General features: G+C 35.3%; 1 pseudogene; it reads right to left on the reverse strand.

Annotated features, from left to right (window-relative positions):
• Positions 1-6,579: 6,579 nt before the first annotated feature.
• LOC112519922 overlaps positions 6,580-9,018 on the reverse strand; it is a 5,334-nt pseudogene continuing 2,895 nt past the window's right edge.

A 9,018-nucleotide genomic window follows, 5' to 3' on the forward strand; every position in this document is an offset into this window, starting at 1 on the left:
ATGAAAAAATCCATAAGATCATAAGCAAAGAATATGACAATAACGCCCACGAAAGTTGATCTGGATGGACCCAAATGGAATCTCTAGTAGTCCTCTTATTCCCACTTTAATGCTCAAAAAATCAAATAGAAGTTAATAAATAAAGAGTCCTCTTTCTGGGTTCATGAGCTTTTGCCCAATCTTGACTCCATAAACCCTAATTATAATACATCTTATAAGAACCAAACTTTTAGATTGTAATTCTAAAATATGAAAAATGGGTATGTAAAAATTTTGATTTGTGGAAATAAAACTACTCAAAAGATAAAGAATTTTGAAGAGCAAAATGTTGATTTCTGAGTTGTACATGAATGGTAAAACATATAATTTCACTTTACATACATACATACAAAAACAACATTGAGATTCAGACTCAAAAACAACAAAACAAACCAAATAATTACCTGGAAGATGGATTGAAGGTGGAAGGACATATATCAAGACAGATTCGAGAACATAGTGTAAACCAAATATTCAAGAACCTACAAAAAGATTCGAGAACACAGGTCAGATTTCGAATTTGTGTAAAAGAACCCAAAGCTAAACAGAACCCTAAATGTTTACCTAGAAGATTGAAGAAGACGTTGGAAGCACGTTTGAAAAAGATCACGATTGAAGAAGATGACGATTGAAGAAGAAGACGATGGATGCACGATTGAAGAAGATGATGGAAGACGACCTCGCTTTAATATATTGATGATTTGAATCGTTCACGTTCCTTGAAAAGTGGAGCATACTGAGTCAAGCCGCCTTGATTCTGTTAGAAGTCTTGCGGGAAAGTCTAGACTACGCGCGCATACCATGGGAGTAGAAGATTCAGAGGCTCTGCATGTACTATGTAGAGGCTCTGTGTCTGGAGTGTAGCTCTGTATCAAGCACTTAACCTTTTTGGCACTTAGGGCTTGATCTTTCGTAGAGTAGAGCGCGGGCTCTGTATATGAGACGCTTGGCTCTCGAGTAAGAGCTCTGTCTCCTGATGTCTTCTGCATAAGAGCTCTTAGTCCAGACTGCTTCAATAGAGTAAGTCCTACAAACTAGAGTAATGCAACACATCATTTCTGAAGTTTGTCCATGGCATAGTATTCAACAAACACTATGACTATGCGATAGTAATCTGAAATGAGTTTGCGAATCTGGTTCATGCAAAGAGATTTCCCTCAAAAGCAAGAAAGTTTGTTCCATTTCAACATTTTCTGCAGCTGATCATCAAATCTATGATGCGCTCTAATAAGGATATTCCCTCAAGACTTGATAGCAAGTTCGGTCCAAATTACGAGATGCAATTTCTAAGACCTCATACTGAAGTCGAAGATGTGGATTCTATCATGAATATTCCTAATAAGCTTCTTGCCTATGCCAATCAGAGTTCTCAATATATGATAAAATATAAGAGAAAGAGCCAGTTCCTACAGTCCAACCAAAGCTGGAGGGACTTAAACATGGAACAATCCATGCCTCAATTTAGCGTATCGAGGGTCTAGGTTTAGACAAGTGCGTTCAATTACATAGGGTAACTGAACAGGGTTGTAAGCTGAGGGAAAATGCAAATGAGAGGGGCTCGGTGGGGGGAGACTCTGATAAGGCAATTTCCGAAGGCAGTGCTTCTTCAAGTTCAGAACACACTGAAACTGATTCTGATATACATGATGATCAAGCTGGCAATGATAGTGATGATAAGGATGAAAATGATGACAATGATCAAAATCCGGGTGGAGCTGAACAAATAAATATTAAGAGCATTAACCATTAGATTTTAATTTCGATGATGTTATTCCATAGTTTTACTATAAAGGCGAAATTGATAGTATTTTGGAGTCGTAAAGGATGGAAGAGGGAGACTTAGATCAAAATTCAGAGAGGTTGAGTGAATGGGAAGAAGAAAACAATGGAGAGAGGGTGACACGAACATAAAAAGAAAAATTAGTTCCTATTCAAACTTTTAGGAGACCCGGGTAATCACATCTGATGTTGACATTCATTTGTTGAATGTTGACATTCATTCGTTGAATGTTGACATTGAAGAAGACATAGTCCACCCAACTATGCAAATGCACACTCGTCCTAGCCATTATGATGCCTCTCAATAGGTATCAGTTTCATCTTCTCATGGGAATCGAGAACATAATCTATTTGTTCCTCATTCGGAGGAACTAGATATTGAAAATAGTAGACAGTAGCTCCGTCTACAACTTCTTTGATTACCACATTGAGTCTAGAGCCTTTAAACATGATAGATACACAAGAGCTGAGAGCATTTGTTGTTCAACCTACTATTCTTTGTGAATAAGCCCGAACGACCAGAGTAGAGTCATTTGATGACCTTTTACGAGGACAGGTCAGAAGTCCTACCAATGCTAACGTTATTCCAACGCTGAACATAGGCACAATAGTTTTTTCAACTGTTGTTTCAACTGGTAATCTAAGTGATCCAGGTGTTACTTTACCCGACTTTGTGTCAAGGGAATTTATGAACGATGCCGTAAAGGCTATTCAGGATACGTTAATGGTTTGAAAAAAATGTTAAAGGGAAAGTAACCAGCTGTTGAAGAAGAAATTCGTGCTTCGCCGCCACCACAACCTCAACAAGAACCAAACTTTTCGGTGGATGATCTGAAGTCCATGCTATATGCTAAGCTGATTTCTGAACCTAACATGGACTCGGCGGATGAGACTTAGTTGGTTTGCTTAGACAATCGTTGGAGGAATCTGAAGCCCTTAAATCTTCGGAGTTTCACAATTGTCAAAGTGTTGTTGTTTCTAGTTTTTCAAATTGGTTCAACAATTGCTTATTCATCCCAAAGTATCATAAATATTCAAAACTCAATTGGTGTTTTTTCAGATAGAGTTTCAATTCTTGAAACTTCGTGCTGAGCTTAAGCCACTACTCTTTAACAAAGACATGATGACTAGGAGGATCCTAATCACCATGAGGGGGAGATCAAAAGCCAAAAAGTGGCAGAGTCTTCGAGAGCTCAAGGGGCAGAGATGGAAGTTAGTGAAGATTCTGATGAGCATAATTCCAATCATTGTGGTGAAAGGGTAATGGTCATGTAAATGATAGTATTTACAGACCCAGATATCGAGGCAGTGGTTGAAAAAACAGAGGTTTCCACAGTAGAAACAAGGAGGTTGCTGGGTCTGTCAGCCAATGTTGGATATAATGATGTTTTTGCAGATGAAGTTGGTGGAGTTCAGGATTTTAATGTTGAATCTGAAGGTGAAGCTGCTGATTCAGATGAATTATTGTTTGACTTTGAAGCAAATATGAATGATGAAGAATCAAGCTTTCCATTTTAGTTCGAGTCGAAAGAAGATCATGCACCAATTTTTGTTGAACCACCATGTGTTCCTTGTACATCTTCGGTGCCTCAAACTTCAAATGTTCAATCTTCAAGAAGATATGTGCCTATTGCTGAGAAGCTTGAAACTCCAGGGTGGGACGAGCTAGAATACGAGAACCTTAGCTTGAAGACTTGTACACTGACATATTGTTCGTCATTTGAAAGCCTTAAGTGTTGATAAAGTCTTGGGTATTCATAAAAAAATAGTTGAATATAGTACAGAATACAAGTGCTTCCTTAAATCCAAACATCAACCCATTCACTTTATGCGAACAAAGCACTGAATTATCTCGATAAATAAGGTGGAAGCCAGAAAACTTGTAAGAGTTTGGTATCCAATTTTCTATGTCACAAGGCAAGATGGTAAAGAATGGAACTTTCGTGAAGATGATTTTTTCCTAAGTTGTACTTGGAAGACCTAGAGTTTATGTATCATGATATTAGAAACCAGACTATTAGATTGGAAGGAATAGTTAGAGGATTACAAGCTATCAAAAGGTTTCTCAAATGTCAGAGCAAACTGTCTTCAATTATAGATGTCTAGATGGGCTATGAAAGTAATCAAAAGCATGTTAATCTGAAAAGACCAAATCAAGACTTAGAAGACGTTGGTGGTTATCCTTTGTATATGATTCTTGAAGATCCAGAGTCAGGGGTGGTTTATGAAAACTCTAAGGGTGCCAAAAGGTTTCTGAGGTTCGGTGAACTCAAAAAGTACAATGATGGAAAATCAAAATTATAAGGAAGCTGCTTGAATTGAAGAAAGTTCAAGATAACAAAGTGTCGGGGTCAAACATATTGAATTTAAGAGAAAGGTTCTTACTTCTTAAAGCTCTGGAGTTGCTTGATGAGAAGATTCAATACAAGAATTCTATAAGAAGGTTTGAGACGCATATGGGATTTAGGTGTTCGATATTTTCAATTTCTAGAGCTTGAATCCAAAGTGGGAGAATGTTGGGTTCAATGCTTTGTGCTTAAAATGTTGTATTCAATATTTTTATTTCCTTTGTATTTTCCTTGTATAAATAGGTTGGTATCTTTTGTAATCTTAGAGAACTTGTACCCGGGAACTTTGATTGTCATATTTTGAAGCATTCAATACAAAGAACCTTTGAAGAATATTCTCTCTCTCTACTCTCTAACCTGCCATTGTTGAATTGTTTGTTCTTGATGTTAATTTGAATGATTGATTGAATCCGGGAGTGTCAGTTAGACATGTATAATTGCATGATTCACTAGTTGTTGTAGTTTTTTCTAGGTTATACTTTCCTCCGACTAGTGGTTTAGGAGGTGGAAGTTGGTTTACTCCTCTTCCTACTATGACTTGAGAGTTTTGAGCATATATTTTAGGTCTTTGCTCTCTTCTTCTCCTTCTAAAGCCAATAACTAATGACAAATGAATAGTGATGCAAATATATACCTTTAAACACTATAATCTATCACAAGTAATACAATTTGATGCCAATTATAGATCCACATGGTATGTAAGTTTTGAAATATTTGAAAAGTCAACTTCAGATTGCGAATTTGAAGAAATAGCTTTGTGTGTGAATTACAGTTAAATCAAACAATTAAATAAAATATATAATGAAAGGGTGTAAAGTTTAATTGAGACTTAGTGGATGGGTGTTGTAGAATATATCAAATCAAGGTGATGTTGCACCGTTACATCTAGTAGCTTAGGATATAAAAATTAGCATCCAACTATCAACTAAGAGCACTCAGCTAGAGGTTGAGACAAGAACTCCTGTACATATCATAACTCAAGTAGTCACTACGGGTGATACGAGCCACAACACAATCTTTCCTCTCAAGTTGCATGAGCTTGGAAATGACATTCATTTTTTAGTATCTTGAAAAGATTACTTCCATGTCATTCAAGTGTTATCGGTTAGCCTTAATTTCCTCTCAATTTGTCTTTATGGCCAAGGGGAGTGGTTAGCCTATAATTTATTGGTTCCATTGCATATTTAAAGAAGAAGGTATTAAATGAAAGTGATTAGACAATGCTAGAAAATGCAAGAAATTGGGTGAAAGTGGTAAAAGAAAAGAATTAATAAAAAAATAAGTACATAAAAGAAAGTAAAGAAAATCAATTAAACAAAAGCTTGTTGAAATCAATCTAGTAACTTAGAGCAAGAGAAAAAAGTTTTCACAACATCAAATGTATTTAAAAGACTTAGTACCAAAAGGTTGAACACTTGAGAAATGGTTTAAAGACTCGTAGCCAAAGCAACTAAGAAACTAGAAAGCATAAACCTTGAAAGTAACTAAGCATAAGAACATAAAAATATCTACAAAAAGCATACTTAAAACCCTAGCCAAAACACTCCTTAGATACCCAAGAAAGGTTTCTTGCGAAAGAGGTCAAGGTCTATCACCCAAGGTCTAAGGGGCTGTTTGTTTATCACTTATTGATTCCATTCAGATGTATTTGTCTGAATCGGTCAGACAATAAGTTGTTTGGCTTGCATTTTAAAACATCTGAATGGTTCAATAAGGTTTGATTCGCTCCATCACCACTCCATCCTCTATCCGATTCAGACTTCACTTTTTTCCTATGTTACCCTTCTTTCAAACAACGTTTCATACTTCTCCCCAATACTCTCGATTCTCACCATCAGACACTCAAGAAATGCTCCTCAAAAACCCTTGATTCTCACCATCGATCTTTTCTTTTTCTTCACATTCAACTTGGCAACAGGTTGCATTCGATTCTGCAACAGACGGGGACGAGGGAACCATCAAAATCGAAAGAGGTAAGACCATTTTTTCTCCTAACTCATCACACCCTATCTGCCATTTTTTCTCTTCAAAATTGACCTTCTTCATTACTTTTGTGCAAAACGTCTGATTTGAAGTGCTATGAACACCACTGTGTGTATGGAAAATGATATGTGATTGGTGTATTTGCCTTTATTGGTGTATAATTGAAGAAGTTTGGTTTGTAAATTCAACTTGTTCTTGTTTGTATATGTTTTCCTGTTTGTGTATGTGTACCTAAATTAGGTTGATCATATTTCGACCTGTTGGGAGAATGATATCACTCCAGAAGTGGGAAAACTGAAGTAAGAAATGGGAGCATAAATACAAGCTTACCTGGTACTGAAATCAATATGTTGTAGTCCACTGTGAGCACTTTAAGGTTTTTCAAATCGCCAAGTTCAGAGGGCAAATTTGATAGCAACCCTCTTAGGGTTTAAGGTTTTTCAAATGTCACTCGTAATAATGGTTTTGGTTCCTGAGCATTTGAATCCAATTCTTCTGTGGAGAATTCATTTGGAATTGAATCTTTTTCCCCTTTCTCCCTTTGATGCAACTTTTCCTTGAGCATTTCAACCTATTAGAACATGTAAATAGGTTATAAACATGTAAATGCAAATATTTGCCCAAAATCACATAAACTTCAATACAAAAATTGTTGATCACTCTGCTTTTTATGACAAATATCTCATGTTTTAATTTTTCATTGTGTTTTTGGAGGCAATCAAACTCCGATTTGAGTTTATCGTAGCTTGAATTCAAGATCTTGTAGTCTTTCTCGAGCTATTTTGTCTTGCAATGTGCTCGACGATTTTGAGACCATATTGCAACCTGCCTTGGCTTCAAATTAACCTCTTTTGCAAGCTGAATTTTCCTATCTGGCTCAAGCTTATTTTCCTCCTCAAAACTCCTTTCAAGAAATTGAATTTGATCCACCAATAATCGCCTTTTCTTCTCCGTTGGCCAGAAACACTTTTCCTAGTCCTCATCGGAGTTCTCCTCTTGTTCGGAAATCCGTTTTTTCGTATTCGTCTTCTCTCCTATAAAGGGTTGTCAAATTTGAACCAACTACAAAGAACAAGTTCATGGACATGAATGAAAATACATGTTTTTGTTTTTTGAACTTCAACTATTACTAGTTTGCAACAAAAAAGGGTAAATTATAATAGTTTTTAACAAGATAAATAAAGACTTATGATGGTTAAGATCAAATTCAGACATGAATTTGACAAAGACATTTGTTACAAGTTTCAAATGATTGAAAGTGATCATTATCTTTAAATTATTATATTAAAATGTTAAGCATAAAACAATTGAATAATCAAACCCATCTGGAGAAAAAAGTCAGCCTTTGGTTTTGGAGCAAAGCTTCAAACACCACTCCACCCTCCATTTGCCTTTTTGAACTTCCTGTTTTCACTCGTAATAATACATATATAATAGAACATTATTACCTCCATTATATAGACCCTAATGTTGCAACGCAAAACCCTTTCACTAACAATATCTAGTGTCTTTCCATTGTATCCATATCATAAGACTCATAATTGCGTAGAAATGTTGATGCTCTGGATATGTTGGTAGCTTCCTTTTGTTCATCTTTGTGTGAAGAAGTTGGAAGGATGATCTAATTTCATTATGTTAAACTTCATTTAAAATATTTTCTTAGTGCAACCACTTAATATGTTGAATGGCCACTAAAATAGTTGTTGGTATATTGGGGATGTTTCCTACCAAGTGTTATAACCAGGTCCGCGATAACCTGGGTTGAGGTAATTTATACATGTTTATTATGTGGATTACGTGAAATATGCATATCTAAGTAGAAATGCATGAACTATGTATGTGAACGTGATATTGTGTATGCATATATGTGAAAAGATGACATGCCATAAATGATTTATACATGTATGAATGTGGTGTGAAGCATACATGAGGTGGTGTTTATTGTGTTTAAATGATTCGGGTGGAATCATTATTTTATTATTGAAAAACTTATGTCTTCATGGTTAAGAAATCATGAATTTTATAATGCAAAACCACCGCCCAAGATTATTACTATTGGAGGAAATTTTCACCGCCTTTGAGTTTTTATAACTAAAATAATCTTCACCGCCTTGGTGAGAGTATTTAAAGAAATAAAAGATAAGATTTTATCATATCATTTCAATTGAAAGAGAAAGAGAAAGAAAGTTTGTGGCGGTGAAAAGTATTCTTGAAGACTCTGTGCTAAGATTAAAGCTTTTGCTGTGTGCTTATCTTCAAGAAATCTGTTTCATAAGGTGAGTAGATTTGAAACTGATTCCTTTATATATTTGTGGCTTAATTGTTGAATCTGGATTTCGAAGATGTTATACTGTTTTAAACAGCAGATAAGCTGTTACTGTTTCGAATATGTTTATGGGTAAAAAGGATGCAGATTAATGTTTTAAACAGTTTGGTTTATGATTCTATTTTTGAGGATCTAAGTGAGTTATAAACTACCATTGAGTATAAACTGTGAGTTTTTAAACTACCGTTGATTATCAACTGTTGAGTTTGATATTGGTTTTGAAGTTAAGATGATAAACTGTTTTTAACAGTTTTATGATGTTGTTATTTTGGAATCTGGTTTTGATAAATATGAAACATATTTGTGTTCTTCAACAGCCTTGAGAAGTTGCTGTTTGAATCTATTGTTGGAACTGTTTTGGAGAGAATTAAACAGTATCCGGGTTTTTAGAACAGTTTGAAAGAGTTTACAGAAAAACAAGAGTTTTAAACTGTTTTGGGATAACAAATTGTTCTTGAGAATAAAAGGTTTTGAGTATAAACCTATGTTGGAACCATGATATTGGTTTGAGGATTATGAATAGGTTCACTCTGACATGTGACT

This window comes from Cynara cardunculus, assembly GCF_001531365.2.
Source record: "Cynara cardunculus var. scolymus isolate 2C chromosome LG 10, CcrdV1, whole genome shotgun sequence".
In the NCBI taxonomy this organism is placed as follows: domain Eukaryota; kingdom Viridiplantae; phylum Streptophyta; class Magnoliopsida; order Asterales; family Asteraceae; genus Cynara; species Cynara cardunculus.